This window comes from Schistocerca nitens, chromosome 4 (assembly GCF_023898315.1).
Source record: "Schistocerca nitens isolate TAMUIC-IGC-003100 chromosome 4, iqSchNite1.1, whole genome shotgun sequence".
Lineage (NCBI taxonomy): Eukaryota > Metazoa > Arthropoda > Insecta > Orthoptera > Acrididae > Schistocerca > Schistocerca nitens.
The window spans coordinates 428,325,821-428,338,985 of NC_064617.1; the positions used below are offsets into that span (position 1 = coordinate 428,325,821).

The following is a 13,165-nucleotide window of genomic DNA, read 5'->3' on the forward strand; positions in this document are numbered from 1 at the left end:
GAAGCCAATAGGCAGTTTGACAGCAGGTATTGTGAGTGTTAGCAGCCATCTCTGGCGAGGAGCGAGCAACTATCTCAGACGAGTTTAATAATTCTTAACTGCACATTTCAATACATGCAAGCTCTCTATAGCACACGACAAAGTTAAGACCATTAGTGGGCACGATTTCCTGCGGGCGTTGCACGGAGCCAAGTGTCCGCAAAATATAGTGGACAAGACGACTACTGCGTCATCACAAATTCGTTTTGGGGACCGTTATTTCTCGTGGGCTCCATCCCCAGTATACTCCGACGACTCTCATGCAGTGAAATATAAATAAGGCTTCAATATATCCGGCCAACACCCCCCATCCAATTCCTACCAGGACACTCCCCTTCACTTTCCTGAAGACTTAATCGCACAGTTGTTTATCTCTTTGCGTAAAAAGCATTGTGGTGGCCTGATCAGATTACGATCAGTTTTACATGGCAGAGCGATTTTAATCCTGAAGAACATAGCAATTCCATGCTGTAGAAGTGATTATCTGTGATTTGTGTGTGGACGAGAAAAAGTCAGAGAAGAAAAGTGAAGCTTCAAGGTCGAAAAAGATGTTCACTCTAGGAATTTCTATTTTCTCGAATTCCGGAGGGGGCTCATGTAAAATTTTGCCAGTCTGCTACAATATTACAAAAATAAACAGATTCTATTTCACTATATCGTCACAATAAGCACGACTTAATGTTTTTGTGATATTAGCTTTACTTAATACACTAAGATCAATTATATTATTTATATGTTTACTATTTCCACTATGCTTTTTTTAATAATCCATTAATATGTCCCACATCTTCAATCACCCTGTACCACACGCATGCGAAGGAAAAAAGTGCGTTGTGAACCTCACATCCACAGATCCAGCTCTTTTCATACACTTTCATATTAAATTTCCTCTTATACTAGCCTTTTTACCATCACCTATAGCCATTGGACGTATAAGGGTACTAGTCATAACTAAACTGAATACATCAATTTTATATACAAAAATGGAACTGTCTAAATATATTCGAGTTCTGAAATTAATAATTTAACATTGCGAGAAATAAAATAAAATTTGAAAAACGTGGTAGCAGTGAGATTCAAACCAGAACAGACAAGACGCCAGTCTTGTGCTTGATCACTGTGCCCTGGCACTGATACCTGAAGCGCTGCTGAAATGTCCCCCAAACTCTACTTGTAAATCTATAGAGGGCATTTTATCTACTTGTGAATCTAAAGAGAGTGTTTTACCTTCTCCTGTGGCCTACTCAGGACGGCCGTGTGTTGGTTAGAAAAGGCCACGTGTGGGCCAGCAACCAACCAGTTTGTGTGCTAGACACATCGGACCTACATCTGGAGTTATGGTCTGGAGTGTGATATCATATGACAACAGCAGCACCCTCGTGGTCATCCCATGCACCCTGACTGCAAATCTGTACTTCAATCTGTTGATTCGATCTCTTGTGCTGTCATTCATGGACAGTATTCGAGGGGGTGATTTCCAACAGTATAACGCTCACCTAAATACCACTGTTTAAGCCACCATGCTCTATGGAGTGTCAAAATGTTTCCTGGGCCTGCTTGGTCACCAGATCTGTCTCCATTCGGGAACATGTGGGACATCATCGCACGACAATTCCAGCATCATCAACAAACAGAATTAACCATCCATGTACTAGTCGCTCAAGGGCAAACATACATGGAACTCTGTCCCACAAACTGAAATCTGGCACCTGTAAAACACAATGCAAGCACTCTTGCAAGCTAGCATTCAACATTCTGGCAGTTATGCCGGCTATTAAAGTACCAGCATTTCACATTTGCAAGGGCTTATCTCGTGCTTACATTAACCTGTAATCTCAAAATATTAAACACTTAAATATGTTATCTAGACAAATGTATTCGCAAAAATTTCAATTCTCTACATTAATTGTTTTTTGGTACTGAGATTTTTCTGTCAGCTTAACATAGAACTCAGGTTAAATCATACACATTCAAATATGTGAGAGTGGGTTGAAGGAGGAGACTGCCACCATATGAAAGAGTGACATAAAATACAATCGTATAAATGTCAGTATGTTCCCATTTTTCACATGTAAACAAGTTACACATGCCACATCATGGAGAGAGATCACAATTATGATGCTGGTATATGCAAGTAATTAACTAACTTAAGCTCATAAAGGTATGCATAATGTGCTATAAAACTCTTTGATCATTTGCCCAATGACACAACATGCCTTGCAAGAAGCGTAGTGAAAGTTGAAAGTGAGCTGAAAATGATACTAGAGCAATTCCTTCAACTTCATTAAACAATTGTTCGTAAACTTGTTGCGTGTTTAATACAAAATAACTACAGAGCAGTACTTCTATTGGTAAAGTAATTTTTTCATTATTTGAATTCATGTGTGAAAAATCAGGAACAACCACATTTAAACACAAATTAATTTAATAACAATTAAATTAATTTCCTTCACTGCTTTACAGTACCTCAGTCAAGTGTCATGTGAAACATGTAACTAAACAGCTAACGTCTTATAAAAATAATCCGGTATATGAGCTTGCTATCATACTGCTCAATTTGAAAATAAAATTGCTTTTTTTATGAACAACTGGAGTCGGATTTGTATAAGAGTAATAGAAATTCCTGAATGTAACAACATGCAAAATAAAGTAAAGGCAACCATTCACCTTTAAATCTACATCTACATCTACATGGATACTCTGCAAATCACATTTAAGTGCCTGGCAGACGGTTCATCGAACCACCTTCACAGTTCTCTATAATTTCAATCTCGTACAGCGCGCGGAAAGAACGAACACCTATATTTTTCCGTAAGAGGCCTGATTTCCCTTATTTTGTTGTGGTGATCGTTTCTCCCTATGTAGGTCGGTGTCAACAAAATATATTAGCATTCGGAGGAGAAAGTTGGTGGCTGGAATTTCGTGAGAAGATTCCATTGGAACGAAAAACACTTATTTTCATGACGTCCAGCCCAAATCCTCTATCATTTCAGTGACACCCTCTCCCATATTTCGCAATAACGCAGAATGTGCTGCGGTTCTTTGAACCTTTTCGATGTACTCCGCTAGTCCTATCTGGTAAGGATCCCACATCGCGCAGCAGGCTTCTAAAAGAGGACGGACAAGCGTATTGTCTCCTTAGTAGATCTGTTACATTTTCTAAGTGTCCTGCCAATAAAACGCAGTCTTTGGTTAGCCTTCCTCACAAAGTTTTCTATGTGTTCCTTCCCACTTCAGTTGTTCGTAATTGTAATACCTAGGTATTTAGTTGAATTTACGGCTTTTGGATTAGACTGACGTATCGTGTAACCGAAGCTTAACGAATTCCTTTTAGCACTCATGTGGATGACCTCACACTTTTCGTTATTTAGGGTCAACTGCCAATTTTCGCACCATTCAGATATCTTTCCTAAATCGTTTTGCAGTTTGTTTTGATCTTTTTATGACTTTATTAGTCGATAAACGACAGCGTCATTTGCAAACAAACTAAGACGGCTGCTCAGATTGTCTCCCAAATCGTTTATATAGATAAGGAACAGCAAAGGGACTACAACACTACCTCGGGGAACGCCAGAAATCGCTTCTGTTTTACTCGATGACTTTCCGTCAGTTACTACGAACTGTGACCTCTCTGACAGGAAGTCATTAATCCAGTCACATAACAGACGATATTCCATAAGCACGCAGTTTCACTATAAGCCTCTTCTGTGGTACAGTCTCAAAAGCATTCTGGAAATCCAGAAATACGGAATCGATCTGAAATCCCTCGTCAATAGCACTCAACACTTCATGCGAATAAAGAGCTTGTGGTGTTTCAAGTTCAAATGGCTCTAAGCACTATGGAACTTAAAATCTGAGGTCATCAGTCCCCTAGACCTAGAACTACTTAAACCTAACTAACCTAAGGATATCAAATACATCCATGCCCGAGGCAGGATTCGAACCTGCGACCGTAGCAGCAGCGCGGTTCTGGACTGAAGCGCCTAGAACCGCTAGGCCACAGCGGCCGGCTAGTTGCGTTTCACATGAACGATGTTTTCTAAACACATGTTGACTGCGTGTCAATAGACCGTTTTCTTCGAGGTAATTGATAATGTTCGAACACCATATATATTCCAGAATCCTGCTGTATATCGACGTTAATGATTTGGTCCTTTAATTAAGTAGATTACTCCTACTACCTTTCTTGAATATCGGTGTGACCTGTGCAACTTTCCAGTCTCTGGGTACGGATCTTTCGTCGAGCGAACAGTTGATATGATAGTCAAGTATGGAGCTAATGCATCAGCATACTCTGAAAGGAACCTAATTGGTACACAGTCTGGACCAGAAGACTTGCTTCTATTAAGTGATTTAAGTTGCTTCACTACTCCGAGGATATTTACTTCTACGTTACTCATGTTGGCAGCTGTTCTCGAATTCTGGAATATTTACTTCGTCTTCTTTTGTGAAGGCATTTCGGAAGGCTGTGTTTAGTAATTCTGCTTTGGCAGCACTGTCTTCGATAATATCTCCATTGCTATCGCGCAGAGAAGGCATTGATTGTTTATTGTCGCTAACATAATTCACATACGACCAGAATCTCTTTGGATTTTCTGCCAAGTTTCGAGACAAAGTTTCGTTGTGGAAACTGTTATAAGCATCTCGCATTGAAGTCCGCGCTAAATTTCGTGCTTCTGTAAAACATCGCCAGTCTTGGGGATTTTGCGTCTGTTTAACTTTGACATGTTTGTTTTGTTGTTTCTGCAACACTGATCTGACCCGTTTTGTGTACCACGGAGGATCAGCTCCGTCGTTTGTTAATTTATTTGGTATAAATCTCTCAGTTGCTGCCGATACTATTTCTCTGAATTCAAGCCATATCTGGTCTACACTTATATCATTAATTTGGAAGGAGTGGAGATTGTCTCTCAGGAAGCAGACTGATGTACGGCATCTACACACACGTAACAGAACAAAGTATTAACTAGCTTTCAAGACCTGGCACTTCTTCCGTTAGAAAGTACACACATTCGTGCACAACAACACAAACATCCGAATGCCAGCTAGTATAGCCGTCACCACAGCTGCAGTAGTGTGCATTTGGCGGGGGGGGGGGGGGGGGGGTTAATGTGTACTTTCTGCCAGAAGAAGAGCCAGGACTAAAAGGCTAGTTAACAATGTGTTCTGATATGTATGTCTGTGTGCTACATATCAGCTCACTAAAGAAGATGGTTGCCTTTCCTTTATTTTACGAATGGAACCACATTTCTTCAGAGTATGCATGTACACACATCCACTACTAACATTTCCAGTTCCATTCTGTTTAACAAGTGTGAATATTTATTAGAGGTTTTAGGTCAGAATAATATTTCATAGTGTTATTGCTCAAAATTGTTAAGAAGAACAAAGGTAGTTTTTAATTGAGAAACATTTCAATTTTGTGATAAAAATGTTAGAAGTTTTCATAATTCATGGATGCACTTTACATTTTCTTCAGTATACAATACACTGAGGTGACAAAGGTGATGAGATACCACCTAATATCGTGTAGGACCTTCTTTTGCCTGGTATAGAGAAGCAGCTTGATGTGGCATAAATGCAACAAGCTGTTGGTTGTTCCCTGCGGAAATACTGAGCCATGCTGCCACTATAGCCGTCCATAATTACGGAAGTGTTGCTGGTGCAGTTTTTTGTGCATGAACGACCTCTCGATTATGTCTCATACATATTTGATGGGACTCACGTTGGGCGATCTGGGTGGCCAATTCATTCACCCGAATTGTCCATAATGTTCTTCAAACCAATTGCAAACAAGTATGGCCAGGTGGCATTGTGTGTCGTCATCCATAAAAATTCCAGCTGGACCAGAGAACCCAGTCCATTCAATGTAAACACAAGCCACACTATTGTAGAGTCACCACCAGCTTGGACAATGTATTGTTGATAACTTGGGTCCATGACTTTCGCACTCAAACAGCTCTTACCAACTGAAATTGGGACTCATATGAACAGGCCACAGGTTTCCAGTCGTCTAGCAACCAACCAATATGGTCACAAGCCCAGGAAAGACGCTGTAGGCGATGTTGTGCTGTTAGCAAAGGCACTCGCGTTCGTTGTCTACTGCCATAGCCCATTAATGCCATATTTCGTCGCACTGACCTAATGAATACATTTTTTGTATATCCCACATTGATTTCTGCAGTTATTTCATGCAGTGTTGCTTGTCTTTTAGCACTGACAAGTCTACACGAACGCCGCTGCTCTCAGTCGTTAAGTACAGTGTCGACCAGTGCATTGTATGTGGTGAAGCTAATGCCTAAAATTTGGTATTCTCAGCAAACTCCTGACTCTGTGGATCTTGGAATATTGAATTCCCTAATGATTTCTGAAGTGGAACGCCCCATGCATCTAGCACCAACTACCATTCCCTGTTCAAAGTCTGTTAATCCCCTTCGTGTGGCCACGATGAATCAACTGAGTACAAATGATAGCTCCACCAGTACACTGCACTTTTATACCTTGTGTATGTAATACTACCACCATCTGCATTTATGCTTATCGCTGTCCTTTAACTTTTGTCACCTCAGTATATATTGCAACACATTCTTCAGTGCTGTTTCATCAGGATACTTGTGAGACATTACTACATAGAACCAGTTTGTCAAAATTTTACAGAACTCACATTTAATAAAGTGGTAAATACAGGTCTACTTCACATGATTCATTTGTTTCCAAAGTTCCATATTTTCCAAAGTATTACATGCAAAAATATGATTGAGGCATGAACAGAACCATAAACTCATGATGTTTGCATTTTGCACTCTACAAATGTTTTAAGAGTGTCTCTGTGGTCACACAACAGTACCTAATACAGCAACTTCCTGGCTGTTACAACAATAGCATTGATGCTGACTCTGAGATGTTCAAGTGGTTGTGGCAGGAGGGTACGTAAACAGGGTTCTTAATCCTAAATCTATCCCAAGTGGAGAAAGTCACAAAGCATTAGATTAGGTGACCTCAGGACCAAGGGAGCAGAGCCACATCATCTTCATAACTAAGTCCAGTCCAGTGATTCCAAAGTTCTTAGTTTAGGTAGCAATGAACAGTAATGTTCCAACCAGAGATGCTTATAACAGTTTTTTGTAAGATGAAATTCTCAGAATCAGCTGGTAGTTGTGGAAACAAGCACAACTGCAACATATCAAGGTAAGCGGTTCCGATCACAGTCTTTTCACAAAAGAAAAATTGCCCACACAGCTTTGTCTGTGACACTGCACGGAAAACATTAACGTTCAGCAACTCTCATTCATGCGCCACAATTTGATGAGGATGTTAAGTGCCGCACACTCTCACATTGTGGTAATTAATCTTCCCAGATGGGTGGAAGGTTGCTTCATTACTGAATATTAGCTTGGAGGGGAAATGTTCATCCTAAAGCGCTTCCTGCATTGTGATTCAAAATTGGAGGCACCAGCCATAATCTTTTGGTTGTAATTGTTGAATCTGCTGTAAATGGTATGGTTTGAAATGCAGCTACAGACACAAAATCTTCCACACTGTTTTCTGTGATATTCCAAGTTCATGCATTGCATGAGCAATTGATTTTTTGGCATTGCTTGTGAAACTTCTCTCACGTTTTCATCTGGCACACTTGGACAACTGGAACGTTTCTGTTTATAGGGGCAACTAGTGTCGCTAAACTGTTGATACCAATGCACAGCGCTTTGGATACATAGTTATAGTTTATTTTTTGTCCATTGATCAGTTTTACAGTGATTTTAAAGATGTAATGTTGCAAATGTATACAGAAATAAACAAATTCTTGGAAATTTGTCATTTTATACATGAAATAATTCTTTAGTAATGTTTACTAATAATATTTTTACTGAGTGATATATGATAGCCTGTGTTGAATTACGCAACAGTCTAGCACACGTAGAGAAAGTCTACAGTCTAATTGTTTTTTTTCTTTATTGTCATACTGCTAATAATAATAAATACTACATTTAGAATAACAGAAGACTAATTTTTTAGTTCATCTACGTTAAACTGACTGCATAGAAATATTAGGATATTTATACATTATTGTAACACTACATCTCTTCAGCACGACAATTTGTTTTCCTTTTCATACTTTCAGGAAAATTTGACATTCCAACTTAGCATGGATTTGCCAACAAGTACAATTTCACCTCATACCAGCATTCAGAGATGAGGTGTTCCTTGAGTTTTCTTTTGAAGGTGCTCAGCTCCTTTAAGCTCTTAATGCTAGATGGTAGTCTCTTATAAAATAAGTTCCCTGCAGTTGTAGGGTCCCTGTCTGTCATTTTCAATCTTTTGCCACAGCTGTGGTTATTTTCTTTCTTTCTTCTGTTGTGGTCATGAAAATCTCTGCTTAGAGGTGCTGTACAATTTAGCACTAGAAGAAGTATTGCCTCATGTATGTACAAACTTGTACAATTAATGTTTTTAATTCCTTGAATTTGTTTTTGCAGGATTCCTGACGCCTTAGTTTAGCTATGCATCTAATGGCTTTCTTTTGAAGTTTTAGGATTCTTTATACATGTACATCTGCTGCACCACCCTTTATTGAGATACATTACAATATGTGTGGGAAAATAAGTCCATAGTACATTTTAAGCAAGGTTTCTGTGTCCATCATATAGCACATTTTTAATTAAAATATATTTGTACTTTTTTTGGAACAGATCCTGTCAATGTGGTTTTCCCACGTCAGAAATTTGTCCATGTCTATACCCAGAAATCCGTTACAGTCCATTGAGTCTAAGTGTACATTCCCAATACCCAGATTAAATTCCTCTGCTCTGTTGGTTCCGTTTATTTCGAATTTTTTACACATAGTTTTCTTCCTGTTGATCAATAAGTTATTTTCTGTAAAATACCTTTCTGTCACTTGCAAGTTCTCACTGGCTCATTTCTCCAACTCCTTCACTGAGTCACTGCATACTAGTACAGTTGTGTCATCAGCATACATGATCACTTTTTCATTTACAGCAGTGGGCATATCATTTATAAAGATAAAGACTAGAGGTCCTAGTACTGAACCCTGAGCTGCTCCATATTTTACCTGCAGGAAACCAGAGTAGACATTTCTCTCTGTATTTCCAGATTTATGTTTTATTTAAACACACTGTTGTCCATTTTCAACAAAGGTTTTTATAATATCAGCAGCTTTCCCTCTTATGCCATAGCAGTCCAGTTTCTGTAGAAGAGTTTTATGCTAGAGACAATCAAAAGCTTTTGAAAGATCTAAATAGACACTGGATACTTTCTTTTGGTGGTCCATTGCCTCACTGAGGTGTGTTATGAAGTTTGTCATTGAAGTCTTGGTGGATCTTCCCTTCCTAAATCCATGTTGTGCCTCATTTAAGATGTTATGCTTCTCTATGCAGTTTCTAAATCCATCTTCAATCACTGCTTCTACTATTTTAGACAGAACAGGTGTGATTGTTATGGGCCTATAGTTTCTGGGGTCTCCTTTATCCTCTCCTTTGAATACTGGCACAACTTTACTCGTCTTTAAACATTTTGTGAATACTCTTTGCTTCATTATTAAATTTACCAGGAATGCTAGAGGCTCAACAAGACTAGCACAGTGTTTGACCGTTTTTGCTGGGATGCCATCCAGACTACTGCATTTTTATTTTTTAGTTCTCCAATTTTTTAAAAAAACTTCAGATTCATTTGTAGGGAGGAGTTATAAACTCTCGGCCACCTTTTTGGGACTATGCATACTTTTTGGTACTGATGTGTCTTGTTTTAGAAGTTTCTCCACTATAGCTATATAATAGTGCTGGCTAAAAGTATTGCACACTTGTTGTGAATCGGTCACTTCTTTCCCTTCCCTTGTCGATGCTATGTTTGTATCTTTCAAGGCATGTGATTCTTTTCTGCTTTCAATTGTATAATTCCAGACTATTTTAGAGATGTTAGAAGAAGAGTGTATTTCAGATCTTTGGTGGCTGGCCTTTGCTCTCTTATGTACGCTTTCTTCCTACACTTATATGCCTCATGATATGTTTCAAAGAGTTCAGTCAGTTCATCTCTTGCTTTTTTAATTTCTGTGGTGAACACTTTTTTTGTTTGGTTTACCCCTAATAGTTCTACATATTTTAGGACAAGCTGTATCTATATGGTGTCTTAATACAACACAGAAGATTCCCAGCTCTTTCCTACACTATTCTCTATGTACATATCATCCCACTTTTCTTCTTTTAGCAAAAATTCTTGTTTGCTCAGATTTCTAAAATTAGTTTGTCTAAATTCAGCCACTACATTTTCCTCAGTTTTTATGTGAGCTTAATTTTTGTCCAAAATGGTCTACAACAATAGTATTTATAACCTGAACTTTTTGTCTGTCTGTAGGTATATTTTACAGGACATGGTCTATTAATGAGCTAGATGTTTCTGCATGTCTTGTTGGATTTGTTACATGAAACTGGAGATTGTTATGTCCTTATAATGTCTTGAAAACTTTTTGTGTAGCCACTGGCTTTAAGCATATTTAACTCACCAGCTATTATTACATAAGTTTATTACTTTGTGACTTTATACAGTAGCACATCATTTTCCAGTAAAAAACTTTCAATTTATGAGCTAGGTGATTGGTATATTCCTCTTACAAGACATTTTTCCTCCATGAAGTTTATTTATACTGCTGCTGATGCAAAGCAAAATTCTGTACAGTTTGTGATCTGTGGACTGCAAATCCTCTACTTTGCTGTCTACAAATATTGCTAATCCCACACTTGTATGTACAGTTCTGCAATAATATCCTACGTTTTTATGCCCCATTAGATTGAAGACCTTTAATTCATTCTCCTTTAAACCAAGCTCAGTCATTATGAAAATGTTGGACGCTTTAGCAGCTAATAACACTTCTAAATCTCCCGATTTGTTGGATGTAAATTGAACATTTTGATGCAGTATTTTTAAATTGAATTTCTTTGAATCTATTGCTCTACTTATTATACTGGTTTTTCCCTTCCTCTGGTTATCAAAAATTTTTGTCTTTCTGTGAGGGTGTCCTGTTCTTAGTGTTTCTTAACATGGGTCCAGGTGCTGCTGCTGCTGTCAGATCTACTGTTGATGTTTGCACTACTTTTGCTATTGATGCTGGAAATACTACTTCCCTAGACACTGGTGTGGTGACCCTGCATTGCAAAAAGAACTTTTTGTTTGTAATCTAGGGCAATAGGATCCTCTTCTTTGCTAGGTTTGTCGAATAGTTCACTTAACTAAGAAACTTCCTTTTACATGGCTTTCCTTTTCTATTTAGGTGTAGGCATGGTCTGCGAGACCATCATGGTTCATTTCACTAAGGCCTACCAATTGTACGTAGTTAAATTTGTCACACTATTTTTTTAGCTCAGAATTGTACAACGTCACTTCTTCGTCTACACACGACCATATTGGCAGATCATGTCACACTGGAACAGTTGTGGTGACAACAACGTTTATAATAAACAATTTTGGCAACATGTTTCGGAAACATAGCAGGGCAGTCTTGCTTTCGCTTGCATATACATCGTTTCCGCCGCCAATAAGCACGGCGTGATCGTCTTTTTATAGTTAGCTTGCATCTGTTGCAGTATTTTCCAGCACTGCATTTAACTTGGACTAGACTTTACTTTCGCCAAAACCGAATGTTTTGAATGCATACTCTCACGTAAGCGTGGGCAGAGGTTTTTTCCATGACTATCGGTGTACATTAGGAGACCTTTGGCGCATTTTTGCGTCGGGAAGTTCATTTTTGATATTTTTTCGGGAGTGTTTTCATTGTTTTTCTGTTTTCCTGCTCTGGTTTTATTATCATGGTCAACGTCTAGTGCTGAAAGTTTGTTTGTCAGCGCTATCACTGGGGCTGTAATTACATGCTGGAATTATTTGCACGTTTTGCTCGGCACACGCCACGTTTTCTGCGCGGAATAACCGGTAACCGTAACGTTTTCTTGTGACAGATGGTGTTCCCGAGAGAGTGCGTTATATTTCAAATCCAGCTCTTGATACTTCCTCTCAAGTTTGCTGTATTTTGAATTGATTGTCTCCAGATCGTCTGTTATCACACGCCTGCTGCACTGTTGTAACACATAGACTTCTCGCATAGCCCAACAGATGCTTTGTTGCCATTTTGCCAAGCCACTGCACTTGAAATGCCAACTGGTATGCGTAATGTAAACTCAGTGAGTTCACAGTTCTGTCATATTTGTACATTTACCACTTTGATAAATATAGAATTATTATTATTCTGGTTTTGTTCACTTGGAACATTTATTACGCCCCTAAAAATTTCACTCTGTAGGCCAACATACCTTTATATCATTCCGTTACCTTTGATAGCTGATAGCACTTTTACACTACCTGTTGGGTTTTGTCTCAGGATCTGCGGCCAATATTGAACAGTTCTTCTGATCTTTCACCATCACAAGTGACTTGCATTGCCAAAGGTTCATCCTTCGTTCTTGGTGGCAGACTGGAATAGAATCTACAGGCAAAATATTATAGGTTCCTATCATGCCAGTAGGCTATATGAGAACTTTTCCCTGATAATTGACACTGTTGTTCTCGCCTTGTTACCTACAATTAGTCATTTGCTGTAGCATGGGAATCCAGGATCCATTTACCTTGAAGCTTCCTCCTTTCCTGTTAAAACTATTGTCATGTTTGTGAACAAGAAATCCTAAAGGTAAAATGAGCCTGGATTCTCTTGCTGCAGTGAATGACCAAAGCAGATTTAAGAGAAGAACCACAGCTGTAAAGAGCAATGAAAAAGTCTCAGACATTGAAGTGACAGGTATATATTCTTTGGTCACAGGCTCAACTCCAGTCTGCCACCATCATTTCTACAATGCCACCCTCTTGTCCAGGCAAAATACCAGAAAAATCGTTCAATTTACATTGGCTGAAGATCCTGAGGCGAAAGCCAACAGGCAATGTATCAATAAATTGCCACGAAAAACTCAGTTTTGTATAACTAATTGTGAAGCCTGTATTTCAGTGACGACTGCATTCTTCATCATGTATGAACGTGGAGACAAAACTCGTTTTAACAAATTTCCAGGCAAAATTTTATTTGCTGGCAGTGTTACATAGTAATATAAAGATAATATGCATTCCAACATGA

At 38.7% G+C, this 13,165-nt stretch overlaps 1 protein-coding gene across 1 annotated transcript in view; it reads left to right on the forward strand.

Annotated features, from left to right (window-relative positions):
* Positions 1 to 13,165, forward strand: part of LOC126252355 (uncharacterized) — a 265,551-nt gene that overhangs the window by 245,248 nt on the left and 7,138 nt on the right. The window lies entirely within an intron of this gene.